The 14252-nt window shown below is 41.4% G+C and overlaps 1 non-coding gene across 1 annotated transcript; it reads right to left on the reverse strand.

Moving 5' to 3' along the window:
* Window positions 1–3615: 3615 nt before the first annotated feature.
* Window positions 3616–3723, reverse strand: LOC130951365 (small nucleolar RNA R71). The gene has a single exon (XR_009073947.1). It is a non-coding gene; the product is annotated as a small nucleolar RNA R71 (small nucleolar RNA).
* Window positions 3724–14252: the final 10529 nt, after the last annotated feature.

Raw genomic sequence — 14252 nt, forward strand, 5'->3', positions numbered from 1 at the left:
GCGCTCTCAACGGCGTTGGAAAGTAGACATCCTAGGCTTTCCAGAAATATATAATAGTCCATACTTTGCCCAAGATTTGATGGCCCAAACCGGCGTTCAAAGTCACCTCAAGAAATTCCAGCGTTAAACGCCGGAACTGGCACCTAATTGGGAGTTAAACGCCCAAACTGGCACTAAAGCTGGCGTTTAACTCCAAGGAGAGTCTCTACACGAAATTTCTTCATTGCTCAGCCCAAGCACACACCAAGTGGGCCCGGAAGTGGATTTTTATGTCATTTACTCATCTATGTACTAGTTTTCTATAAGTAGGACCTTTTGCTATTGTATTAGAGAGAATCTTTTGATCATGTTTTTATGATTGAACCCTCTTTGGGAGGCTGGCCATTCGGCCATGCCTAGACCTTGTTCTTATGTATTTTCAACGGTGGAGTTTCTACACACCATAGATTAAGGTGTGGAGCTCTGCTGTACCTCGAGTATTAATGCAATTACTATTGTTCTTCCATTCAATTCCGCTTGTTCTTGTCCAAGATATCACTTGTTCTTCAACATGATGGAGGTGATGATTGACACCCATCACCATTCTCACCCATGAACAAGGTGACTGACAACCATTCTTGTTCTACAAGCATCTGAGGCTTAGTGAATATCTCTTGGATTCCTGATTGCACGATGCATGGTTGATCGCCTGACAACCGAGTGCTCGCCTGACAAACGAGCCAACCATTCCGTGAGATCAGAGTCTTCGTGGTATAGGCAAGAACTGATGGCGGCATTCAAGAGAATCGGAAGGTCTAACCTTGTCTGTGGTATTCTGAGTAGGATTCAATGATTGAATGACTGTGACGTGCTTCAAACCTGTAACCTACTGGGCGTTAGTGACAGACGCAAAAGAGTGATTCTATTCCGGTAGGGGAGGGAACCAAACCGGTGATTGGCAGTACTGTGACAGAGTGCGTGCATTAGCTTTCACTGCGCGGATGGGAGGTAGCTGCTGACAACAGTGAAACCCTACACGAGCTTGCCATGGAAAGGAGTAAGAAGGATTGGATGAAGGCAGTGGGAAAGCAGAGAGACGGAAGGGAAAGCATCTTCATACGCTTGTCTGAAGCTCTTACACCAATGATATACATAAGTATCACTATCTTTATCTTTTATAGTATTTTCGCTCATTATCATATACATTTGAGTTTGCCTGACTAAGATTTACAAGATGACCATAGCTTGCTTCAATGCTAACAATCTCCGTGGGATCGACCCTTACTCACGTAAGGTATTACTTGGACGACCCAGTGCACTTGCTGGTTAGTTGTGCGAAGTTGTGTAATGCCATGGTATTGAGCTACCAAGTTCTTGGAGCCATTACCGGGGATTATGAGAGTTGTGAAAAAGTATTGTTCACAATTTCGCGCACCAAGTTTTTGGCGCCGTTGCCGGGGATTGTTCAAGTTTTGAGCAAGCTTTTGGTAACAATGCCTGGGATTGTTCTAGTTTGGACAACTGACGGTTCATCTTGTTGCTTAGATTAGGTATTTATTTTTTTTCGAAATTCTTGAAGATGAATTCTTGAGTTTCATGATGATTTGTTGAAATCTGGCTGGCTGAGAAGCCATGTCTAATCTGATTGGACCGAGGTTTCAACTTATCACCACAAAAGCTTGTTGATTTTCATCAATCTTGCTTTTGGAGCAGTGATCTGCTAAGATTTGGCTGACCTTTGGTCATGTCTAGTGTTTTGGACCGAAGCTTTCTTTGAAAGCTTGGCTGGCTGTGAAGCCATGTCTAATTCCTGGACCGGAGTCTTAGACTAGCATTGCACTGATTCCTGGAATCCTCATTAAGGATTTTGATACCTTTTCCCACTTAATTTTCGAAAAACACAAAAAAATTGCAAAATCATAAAAACCCAAAAATATTTGATGTTTCTTGTTTGAGTCTAGAGTCTCATCTTAAGTTTGGTGACAAATGCATGTTTTTGTTATATTTTTCGAATTCATGCATATAGTTCTTTGTTTTGATCTTTGAATTCTTTTGGCTTGAGTGTTTCTGTGTCTCATATAGTGTCAGTAGTACACAAACTGCTAAGTTTGGTGTCTTGCATGCATTGTTATTTGATTCTTGTTGCATTTTGATTATTAAAAATCCAAAAATATTTTTAATTTGTGTCTTTTCAAGTCAATAATACAAGGAATTGAAGATTCAGAACATACTGCAGAGGAATTATACAGAAAAAGCTGAGCATTCAAAAATGCCCAGTGAAGAAGGCAGACTGGCGTTTAAACGCCAGCCAGGGTGCCTGGCTGGGCGTTTAACGCCCAAAAGGGTAGTAGTTTGGGCGTTAAACGCCAGAATGTGCACCATTCTGGGCGTTTAACGCCAGGATGGCACAAGGGGGAAGATTTTGTTTTCAAATCAATTTTTTTTTCAAGTTTTCAAAGTTTTTCAAAATCAAATCTTTTTCAAATCAAATCTTTTTAATCAAATGTTTTCAAAATCAATTTCTTTCCTTTTTCAAAGATACTTACTAACAATTAATGATTTGATTGAACATTTTTTTTGCCTTTTTCTGTTAAGGAAGGTTTTATGCTTGAATCATATCTTTTCTTGTTAGGCAAGTCATTAATTTTTAAAATCACATCTTTTCAAATTGTTTTCAAATCATATCTTCTCAATCACATCTTTTTAAAACCATAACTTTTCAATCAAATCTTTTTAATTACATCTTTTTCAAAATAGTTTCCAATCAAATCTTTTTAACTTCTAATCTCAAAATCTTTTTCAAAAAACACTTGATTTCTTTTTCACTTTTAATTTTCGAAAATTATCAATCAAATTTTCAAAATGTTTTCAAAATCTTTTAATTGAATTTTCGAAAATTCTCTTCCCTCCTTCCCACATCCTTCTATTTATGGAGTACTACTCCTTCTAAATGCACAATTCGAACCTTATCTAATTAAAGTTCGAATTCTTCTTCTCCTTCTTCTTTCTATTTCTTTGTTCCTCTGACATTTCAAGGAATCTCTATACTGTGACATAGAGGATTCCACATTTTCTTTTTCTCTTCTCTTTCATATGAGCAGGAGCAGAGACAAAGGCATTCTTGTTGAAGCTGACCCTGAACCTGAAAGGACCCTGAAGAGAAAGCTAAGAGAAGCCAAAGCACAACTCTCTTTAGAGGACCTGACCGAATTCTTCAAGGAAGAAGAACACATGGCAGCCGAAAACAGCAACAATGCCAACAATGCAAGGAAGGTGCTGGGTGACTTCACTGCACCTACTCCTGATTTCTATGGGAGAAGCATCTCTATCCCTGCCATTGGAGCAAACAATTTTGAGCTTAAGCCTCAATTAGTTTCTCTAATGCAACAGAATTGCAAGTTCCATGGACTTCCAATGGAAGATCCTCATCAGTTTTTAGCTGAATTCTTGCAAATCTGTGACACAGTCAAGACTAATGGGGTTAACCCTGAGGTCTATAGACTGATGCTATTCCCTTTTGCTGTAAGAGACAGAGCTAGGATATGGTTGGACTCTCAACCTAAAGAAAGCCTGGACTCTTGGGAAAAGCTAGTCAATGCCTTCTTGGCAAAGTTCTTTCCACCACAAAGATGGAGTAAGCTTAGAGTGGAAGTCCAAACCTTCAGACAGAAGGATGGAGAATCCCTCTATGAAGCTTGGGAAAGATACAAACAATTAATCAGAAGATGTCCTTCAGACATGCTTTCTGAATGGAGCATCATAGGTATTTTCTATGATGGTCTCTCTGAACTATCCAAGATGTCTTTGGATAGCTCTGCTGGAGGATCTCTTCATCTGAAGAAGACGCCTGCAGAAGCTCAAGAATTGATTGAAATGGTTGCAAATAACCAATTCATGTACACTTCTGAAAGGAATCCTGTGAACAATGGGACTAATCAGAAGAAAGGAGTTCTTGAGATTGACACTCTGAACGCCATTTTGGCTCAGAATAAAATATTGACTCAACAAGTCAATTTGATTTCTCAAAATCTGTCTGGAATGCAAAATGCACCAAACAGTACTAAGGAGGCTTCATCTGAGGAAGAAGCTTATGATCCTGAGAACCCTTCCATGGAAGAGGTGAATTACCTAGGAGAACCCTATGGAAACACCTACAATTCTTCATGGAGAAATCACCCAAATTTCTCATGGAAGAATCAAGAGAGACCTCAACAAGGTTTCAATAACAATAATGGTGGAAGAAACAGGTTTAGCAATGGCAAGCCTTTTCCATCATCTTCTCAGCAACAGACAGAGAGTTCTAAGCAGAATACTTCTGACTTAGCAACAATGGTCTCTGATCTAATAAAGACCACTCAAAGTTTCATGAATGAAACAAGGTCCTCCATCAGAAATTTGGAAGGACAAGTGGGTCAGCTGAGCAAGAAAGTTACTGAACTCCCTCCTAGCACTCTCCCAGTAATACAGAAGAAAATCCAAAAGGAGAGTGCAAAGCCATAGACATGGCCGAATATGGAGAGGAAAGAGAGGAGGGGGACGCCACTGAGGAAGACCTCAGTGGGCGTGTACCAATCCCCTCTGAGTTCCTCAATGAGGAACAATGGGAATCTGAGGCTCAAAATGAGACCATAGAGATTCCATTGGACTTACTTCTGCAATTCATGAGCTCTGATGAGTATTCTTCCTCTGAAGAGGATGAGTATGTCACTGAAGAGCAAGTTGCTAAATACCTTGGAGCAATCATGAAACTGAATGACAAGTTATTTGGAAATGAGACTTGGGAGGATGAACCTCCCTTGCTCACCAAAGAACTGGATGACTTGTCTAGGCAGAAACTGCCTCAAAAGAGGCAAGATCCTGGGAAGTTTTCTATACCTTGTATCATAGGCACCATGACCTTCAAGAAGGCCTTGTGTGACTTAGGGTCAAGTGTAAACCTCATGCCCCTCTCTGTAATGGAGAAATTAGGGATCCTTGAGGTGCAAGCTGCAAGAATCTCATTAGAGATGGCAGACAATTCAAGAAAACAAGCTCATGGACTTGTAGAGAATGTTTTGGTGAAGATTGAGGACCATTACATCCCTACTGATTTCATAGTCCTAGAGACTGGGAAGTGCATGGATGAATCCATCATCCTTGGCAGACCCTTCCTAGCCACAGCAAAGGCTGTGATTGATGTTGATAGAGGAGAGTTGATCATTCAAGTGAATGGAAAATCCTTGGTGTTTAAGGCCCAAGGACATCCCTCTATCATCATGGAGAGGAAGCATGAAGAGCTTCTCTCAAAACAGAGCCAAGCAGAGCCCCCACAGTCAAACTCTAAGTTTGGTGTTGGGAGGCCACAACCAAACTCTAAGTTTGGTGTTGAACCCCCACATTCAAACTCTAAGTTTGGTGTTGGGAGGTTCCCACACGGTTCTGAGTATCTCTGAGGCTCCATGAGAGTCCTCTGTCAAGCTACTGACATTAAAGAAGCGCTTGTTGGGAGGCAACCCAATGTTTTATAGTTAACTATTTCCTTTTGTTATTTTATCTTTTTTGTAGGTTGATGATCATAAGAAGTCACAAAAACAATGAAAAAAGCAAAAACAGAATGAAAAACAGGAAGAAAAACAGCACACCCTGGAGGAAGAAGAAGCTGGCGTTCAAACGCCAGTAATGCTAGCTGTTGGGCGTTTAACGCCCAGTCTGGCACCATTCTGGGCGTTTAACGCCAGAAAGGGGCACCAGACTGGCGTTAAACGCCAGTAAAGGGCAACAACCTGGCGTTAAACGCCAGGAATGGGCATCAGCCCGGCGTTTAACGCCAGAAATGGCTCAAAACGTGATTTTGAGCAATATTTGGTGCAGGGATGACTTTTCCTTGACACCACAGGATCTGTGGACCCCACAGGACCCCACCATCACTCTCTCTCTTCTTCCCCCATTCACCAATCACCTCAATACCTCTTCCCCAAAAAAACCCTTCACCTATCAAATCCCATCTTTCTCTTCACCACTCACATCCATCCTTCATAAATCCCCACCAACCTCACCCTTCAAATTCAAACCACTTTCCCTCCCAAACCCACCCTCCATGGCCGAACCATTACACCCCCCTCTCTCCTATAAATACCCTTCTTCAACCCTTCATTTTCACACAACCTAAACACCCTTTCTTACCCTTCTTGGCCGAACACACCACCATCTCCCTCTTCCTCATTTCTTCTACTTCTACTCTCTTCTTTCCTCTTTTGCTCGAGGACGAGCAAACATTTTAAGTTTGGTGTGGTAAAAGCGTTGCTTTTTCATAACCATTTATGGCATCCAAGGCCGGAGAAACCTCTAAAAAGAGGAAAGGGAAGGCAAAAGCTTCCACCTCCGAGTCATGGGAGATGGATAGATTCCTCTCAAGGGTGCATCAAGACCACTTCTATGAAGTTGTGGCCTTGAAGAAGGTGATCCCCGAGGTCCCCTTTTCACTCAAAAAGGGTGAATATCCGGAGATCCGCCATGAGATCCGAAGAAGAGGTTGGGAAATACTCACCAACCCCATTCAACAAGTCGGAATCTTGATGGTTCAAGAGTTCTATGCCAATGCATGGATCACCAAGAACCATGACCAAAGTGTGAACCCAAATCCAAAGAATTATCTCACTATGGTTCGGGGGAAATACTTGGATTTTAGTCCGGAGAGTGTGAGGGTGGCGTTCAACTTGCCTCTGATGCAAGGAGATGAGCATCCTTACACTAGAAGGGTCAACTTTGATCAAAGGTTGGACCAAGTCCTCACAACCATATGTGAAGAGGGCGCACAATGGAAGCAAGATTCAAGAGGAAAGCCGGTTCAATTGAGAAGGCATGACCTCAAGCCCGTGGCTAGAGGATGGTTAGAGTTCATACAACGCTCAATCATTCCCACTAGCAACCGGTCCGAAGTTACCATAGACCGGGCCATCATGATCCATAGCATCATGATTGGAGAAGAAATAGAGGTTTATGAGGTTATAGCCCAAGAACTCTACAAGGTGGCGGACAAGACCTCCACTTTGGCAAGGTTAGCCTTTCCTCATCTCATCTGTCACCTCTGTTATTCAGTTGGAGTTGACATAGAGGGAGATACCCCCATTGATGAGGACAAGCCCATCACCAAGAAAAGGATGGAGTACACAAGAGACCCCTCTCATCAAGAGATCCCTGAGATGCCTCAAGGGATGCACTTTCCTCCACAAAATTATTGGGAGCAATTAAACACCTCCCTAGGAGAGTTGAGTTCCAACATGGGACAACTAAGGGTGGAGCATCAAGAACACTCTATTCTCCTCCATGAAATTAAAGAAGACCAAAGAATCATGAGGGAGGAGCAACAAAGACAAGGAAGAGACATTGAGGAGCTCAAGCACTCCATAGGATCTTCAAGAGCAAGAAAGAGCCGCCATCACTAAGGTGGACCCGTTCCTTGATTTCCTTGTTCTTTATTCTTCTGTTTTTCGATTTTTATGCTTTATGTTTGTCCATGTTTGTGTCTTGTGATCATTAGTGTCTTAGTGTCTATGCCTTAAAGTTATGAATGTCCTATGAATCCATCACCCCTCTTAAATAAAAACGTGCTTAATTGAAAAGGAAAGAATTGCATGAATTCTGAATTTTATAATAGTTTAATTATTTTGATGTGGTGGCAACACTTTTGTTCTTTGAATGTATGCTTGAACAGTGCATATGTCTTTTGAACTTGTGGTTCATGAATATTGGCTCTTGAAAGAATGATGAAAAAGGAGACATGTTACTGAGGATCTGAAAAATCATTAGAAATGATTCTTGAAGCAAGAAAAAGCAAACGAAAAAAAAAATTTTTCGAAAAAAAAAAAAGAGAGAAAAAGAAAGAAATAAAGTTGTGATCCAAGGCAAATAAGAGTGTGCTTAAGAACCCTGGACACCTCTAATTGGGGACTTTAGCAAAGCTGAGTCACAATCTGAAAAGGTTCACCCAATTATGTGTCTGTGGCATGTATGTATCCGGTGGTAATACTGGAAGACAGAGTGCTTTGGGCCACAGCCAAGACTCAAAAAAAAATAGCTATGTTCAAGAATCATCATACTTTACTGGGAGAATCATTAACACTATCTGGATTCTAAGTTCCTAAAGAAGCCAATCATTCTGAATTACAAGGGATAGAGTGAGATGCCAAAACTATTCAGAGGCAAAAAGATAAAAGCCCCGCTCATCTAATTAATACTGATCTTCATAGATGTTTTTGGAGTTCATTGCATATTCTCTTCTTTTTATCTTATTTGATCTTCAGTTGCTTGGGGACAAGCAACAATTTAAGTTTGGTGTTGTGATGAGCGGATAATTTGTATACTTTTTGGCACTGTTTTTAGTATATTTTTAGTATGATCTAGTTAGTTTTTAGTATATTTTTATTAGTTTTTAGTTAAAATTCACTTTTCTGGACTTTACTATGAGTTTGTGTGTTTTTCTGTGATTTCAGGTATTTTCTGGCTGAAATTGAGGGATCTGAGCAAAAATCTGATCCAGAGACTCAAAAGGACTGCAGATGCTGTTGGATTCTGACCTCCCTGCACTCGAAGTGGATTTTCTGGAGCTACAGAAGCCCAATTGGCGCTCTCTCAACGGCGTTGGAAAGTAGACATCCTGGGCTTTCCAGAAATATATAATAGTCCATACTTTGCCCAAGATTTGATGGCCCAAACCGGCGTTCAAAGTCACCTCAAGAAATTCCAGCGTTAAACGCCGGAACTGGCACCTAATTGGGAGTTAAACGCCCAAACTGGCACTAAAGCTGGCGTTTAACTCCAAGGAGAGTCTCTACACGAAATTTCTTCATTGCTCAGCCCAAGCACACACCAAGTGGGCCCGGAAGTGGATTTTTATGTCATTTACTCATCTATGTACTAGTTTTCTATAAGTAGGACCTTTTGCTATTGTATTAGAGAGAATCTTTTGATCATGTTTTTATGATTGAACCCTCTTTGGGAGGCTGGCCATTCGGCCATGCCTAGACCTTGTTCTTATGTATTTTCAACGGTGGAGTTTCTACACACCATAGATTAAGGTGTGGAGCTCTGCTGTACCTCGAGTATTAATGCAATTACTATTGTTCTTCCATTCAATTCCGCTTGTTCTTTGTCCAAGATATCACTTGTTCTTCAACATGATGGAGGTGATGATTGACGCCCATCACCATTCTCACCCATGAACAAGGTGACTGACAACCATTCTTGTTCTACAAGCATCTGAGGCTTAGTGAATATCTCTTGGATTCCTGATTGCACGATGCATGGTTGATCGCCTGACAACCGAGTGCTCGCCTGACAAACGAGCCAACCATTCCGTGAGATCAGAGTCTTCGTGGTATAGGCAAGAACTGATGGCGGCATTCAAGAGAATCGGAAGGTCTAACCTTGTCTGTGGTATTCTGAGTAGGATTCAATGATTGAATGACTGTGACGTGCTTCAAACCTGTAACCTACTGGGCGTTAGTGACAGACGCAAAAGAGTGATTCTATTCCGGTAGGGGAGGGAACCAAACCGGTGATTGGCAGTACTGTGACAGAGTGCGTGCATTAGCTTTCACTGCGCGGATGGGAGGTAGCTGCTGACAACAGTGAAACCCTACACGAGCTTGCCATGGAAAGGAGTAAGAAGGATTGGATGAAGGCAGTGGGAAAGCAGAGAGACGGAAGGGAAAGCATCTTCATACGCTTGTCTGAAGCTCTTACACCAATGATATACATAAGTATCACTATCTTTATCTTTTATAGTATTTTCGCTCATCATCATATACATTTGAGTTTGCCTGACTAAGATTTACAAGATGACCATAGCTTGCTTCAATGCTAACAATCTCCGTGGGATCGACCCTTACTCACGTAAGGTATTACTTGGACGACCCAGTGCACTTGCTGGTTAGTTGTGCGAAGTTGTGTAATGCCATGGTATTGAGCTACCAAGTTCTTGGAGCCATTACCGGGGATTATGAGAGTTGTGAAAAAGTATTGTTCACAATTTCGCGCACCACCCACAATGCATCCTCTAGCTTTCTAGCCCAATCTTTCCTTGTGATTCCCACTGTTTTCTCTAGGAACTTCTTCAATTCCCTATTTGCCAATTCAGCTTGGCCGTTAGTTTGAGGGTGGTATGGTGTGGCTACCTTGTGGACTACTCCATATTTGTGGAGGAGTTTTTCCATCTGTTTGTTGCAAAAGTGACCCCCACCATCACTAACAAGCCCCTTTGGTACTCCATATCTTGTAAAAATGTGTTTCTTTAGGAATTGGAGGACAATTTGTGCGTCACAAGTAGTTGTGGCTATGGCTTCTACCCACTTTGAGACATATTCCACTGCTACCAAGATGTATTTGAAAGAATAGGAGGGGGGAAAGGGTCCCATGAAATCAATGCCCCATAGGTCGAACAATTCTAATTCCAAGATGAAGTTCTGAGGCATCTCATTCCTTCTTGTTAGTCCCCCTGTTCTCTGACATTCATTACATTGATGAACATACTCTCTGGCATCCTTGAAGATGGTTGGCCAATAGAAGCCACTTTGTAGTATTTTTGCGGCTGTTTTTTCTGGGCCAAAATGTCCACCATAGGCTGAGCCGTGACAATGCCATAAGATGTCTCTTATCTCACTCTCGGGAACACACCTTCTGATTACTCCATCAGAGCATCTCTTGAAGAGGAAGGGTTCATCCCATGAAAGTTTTCTTGCTTCATTGATTAACCTCTTTATTTGTTGCTTAGAGAACTCTTGAGGTATCTTCCTTCCAACTTTGTAGTTAGCTATGTCAGCAAACCAAGGTGTTTGCTGAATCTGCATGAGATGCTCATCTGGGAAACTTTCATTCACGGGCTGAGAAGCCTTTTGAGTTGTTTCATGTGGTAATCTTGACAAATGATCAGCAACCTTGTTTTCAGTGCCCTTCCTATCTCTTATCTCAATGTCAAACTCTTGTAGGAGCAGTATCCACCTGATGAGTCTTGGTTTAGCATCCTGCTTTGACATCAAATACTTAAGTGCAGCATGATCAGTATAAACCACAACTTTGGATCCTATCAAGTATGATCTAAACTTATCAAATGCATAAACTACAGCTAACAACTCCTTTTCTGTTGTGGTGTAATTTCTTTGGGCATCATTTAGTACTTTACTTGCATAATATATAACATGATGCAGATTTCCTTTCTTCTGCCCAAGTACAGCACCAATTGCAAGATCACTTGCATCACACATGAGTTCAAAAGGTAATTCCCAATCTGAAGGTGTGATGATTGGTGCTGTTGTGAGTTTATGTTTTAAAGTTTCAAAGGCATGCCGGCAGTCTTCATCAAACACAAAAGGATTATCAAGCATCAAAAGATTACTTAAAGGTTTGGCTATTTTTGAAAAGTCTTTGATAAACCTTCTATAAAATTCGGCATGTCCCAAGAAACTTCTAACAGATTTCACATTAATTGGTGCAGGGAGCTTTTCTATTATCTCAACTTTTGCCTTATCAACCTCTATCCCTTTTCTTGAAACTTTATGGCCAAGGACAATCCCTTCGGGTACCATGAAATGGCATTTTTCCCAGTTTAAAACTAAATTAGTTTCTTGGCATCGTTTCAAGACAAGGGTTAAATGGTTCAGGCAAGCATTGAAATTATCACCAAAAACAGAGAAGTCATCCATGAAGACCTCTAGAAATTTTTCAACCATATCAGAAAAAATGGATAGCATACACCTTTGAAATGTGGCAGGGGCGTTGCAAAGCCCAAAGGGCATCCTTCGGTATGCAAAGACTCCAAATGGGCATGTAAAGGCAGTCTTCTCTTGGTCCTTGGGGTCTACCACTATTTGATTATACCCAGAGTATCCATCCAAAAAGCAATAATAGGCATGACCGGCTAACCGTTCCAACATCTGATCAATGAATGGAAGAGGGAAATGGTCTTTTCTGGTGGCATCATTCAATCTTCTATAGTCTATGCACATCCTCCATCCAGTCACTGTTCTAGTAGGGATCAACTCATTCTTTTCATTGGTGATGACTGTCATTCCTCCTTTCTTTGGTACAACCTGAACCGGGCTCACCCATGGGCTGTCAGATATTGGGAAGATTATTCCTGCATTCCACAACTTCATCACTTCTTTCTGGACAACTTCCTTCATTGTGGGGTTTAGCCTTCTTTGAGGTTGAACTACAGGTTTGGAATTATCTTCCAAGAGGATCTTATGCATACATACTGCAGGGCTGATTCCTTTCAAGTCATTAATGGTCCATCCTAAAGCATCTTTGTGAGCTTTGAGTACATTAAGAAGCTCTCCCTCTTCTTTTGTTGTTAGGGATGAATTGATGATTACTGGAAAACTCTCTGATGTACCTAGAAATGCATATTTGAGATGGGGAGGTAGTGGTTTCAACTCTTGTTTCTTCTCTTGCTCAATGAAGGTCTCGGCTACTTGTTCTTCTATTGCACTTTGATCTCCTTCTTGCTCCTGATAATTTTCTTCCAGCATTTCTTCCACCAAACTCTCTATCATATCTACTTTTACATAATCCTCTTGCTCAGGGATATTTTGCATTGACTTGAAAACATTTATGATCATTTGTTCATTATGGACCCTGAAGACCATTTCCCCTTTTTCTACATCGATGATGGCTCTTGCTGTGTGTAAAAATGGCCTCCCCAAAATGATTGAGTCACTTCCTTCTTCTTCAGTATCCAAAATCACAAAATCTGCTGGGAAGATAAATTCCCCAATCTTCACCAACAGATTTTCCACAATTCCATTGGGTGTCTTAATGGATCTGTCAGCCATAACTAATGACATCCTGGTGGGTTTAAGCTCTTCTATATCGAGTTTTCTCATCATTGAAAGAGGCATTAAATTGATGCTGGCACCAAGGTCACAGAGAGCTTTGTTGAGAATTGTTTTTCCAATGGTACATGACACTACAAAGCCCCCCGGATCCTTGAGTTTTGGGGGAATACCCCGCTGGATCACGGCACTGCATTCCTCGGTCAGTAATATGGTTTCCTTCTCAAGCCAACTTCTCTTCTTATTGATAAGCTCCTTCATGAACTTGGCATACAAAGGCATTTGCTCAAGTGCTTCAGCTAGAGGAATATTGATTTCCAGCTTCTTGAAGGTCTCAAGGAATTTGTGGAAATGTTGGTCCTTAACCTCTTTGTTGAATCTTTGAGGATACGGCAGTGGAGGTGTGATGCTCTTTCCGAATTGCTGCTGTCCTTGATTCTTTTCCTTTGAGCTATGTGGCTGGTTCTCCTATTTTTTGAGTTTCTCATTGCTTTTGGTTGGCACCACCACTTGCTCCTTAGCTTGATCTGCTTTTGTTTGCTTCTCATCCTCTGTTGGTTCTTTGATGCTCTCTTTTTGTTTCTTTGTAGTGTCATTGTTGCTCATCAATATTCTCCCACTTCTCAATTGTATTGCCTTGCATTCCTCCTTGGGATTTGGGATTGTGTCACTAGGTAGTGAGCTTGAAGGTCTCTCAACAGAAATTTGCTTGGAGATTTGCCCGATCTGCCTTTCTAGGCTCTTTATGGAGGCCTCATGGTTTTTGTTTGTCATTTCCTGTAGTTTCATCATTTTTTCTATCATGGTTTCCAAGTTGGTGATTCTTTGGGGTTCAGGTGGTGCGTGTGGTGGGTTATGAGCTGTGGTTAGTGGATGATGGGAATTTTGATTAATGGATTGGTACTGGTTGAGATTGGGGTAATTGTTTTGAGGTTTTCTATAGGTATTTTGGTTGGTTTGCTGCTGGTTGAAATTTTGATTGTGTCTTGTGTTGTTTTGGTTTGAGTTCCTCTTCCATGGTTGTTGGTTTTGGTTGTGAGTATCTCCCCATCTGAGGTTGGGGTGATTCTTCCATGAGGAGTTGTATGTATCACCATAGACTTCATTTGGATTAGAATGCATGTACTGGACTTGTTCTTGCTGTTGCTCTTCTTGAACTTCTTCATTTTGTCCCCATGTGGGTGATGGTTGGCTAGTGTTTACTGCTGCAACTTGGAGGCTGTCAATCCTCTTGGTCATTTGCTCAAATTGTTGTTGAATTTGCTGCTGCATTAATTTGTTTTGAGCCAGGATTGAATCCACTCCTTCTAGCTCCATTACTCCTCTTCTTTGTGATGGTTGGCGGTTTCTTTGATGAGCAAAGAAATATTGGTTGTTGGCCACCATATCAATAAGTTCTTGAGCCTCTTCTGCAGTTTTCATGAGTTGCAAGGAACCTCCAGCTGAGTGATCCAAGGATTCCTG

This window comes from Arachis stenosperma, chromosome 1 (genome assembly GCF_014773155.1).
Source record: "Arachis stenosperma cultivar V10309 chromosome 1, arast.V10309.gnm1.PFL2, whole genome shotgun sequence".
NCBI lineage: Eukaryota > Viridiplantae > Streptophyta > Magnoliopsida > Fabales > Fabaceae > Arachis > Arachis stenosperma.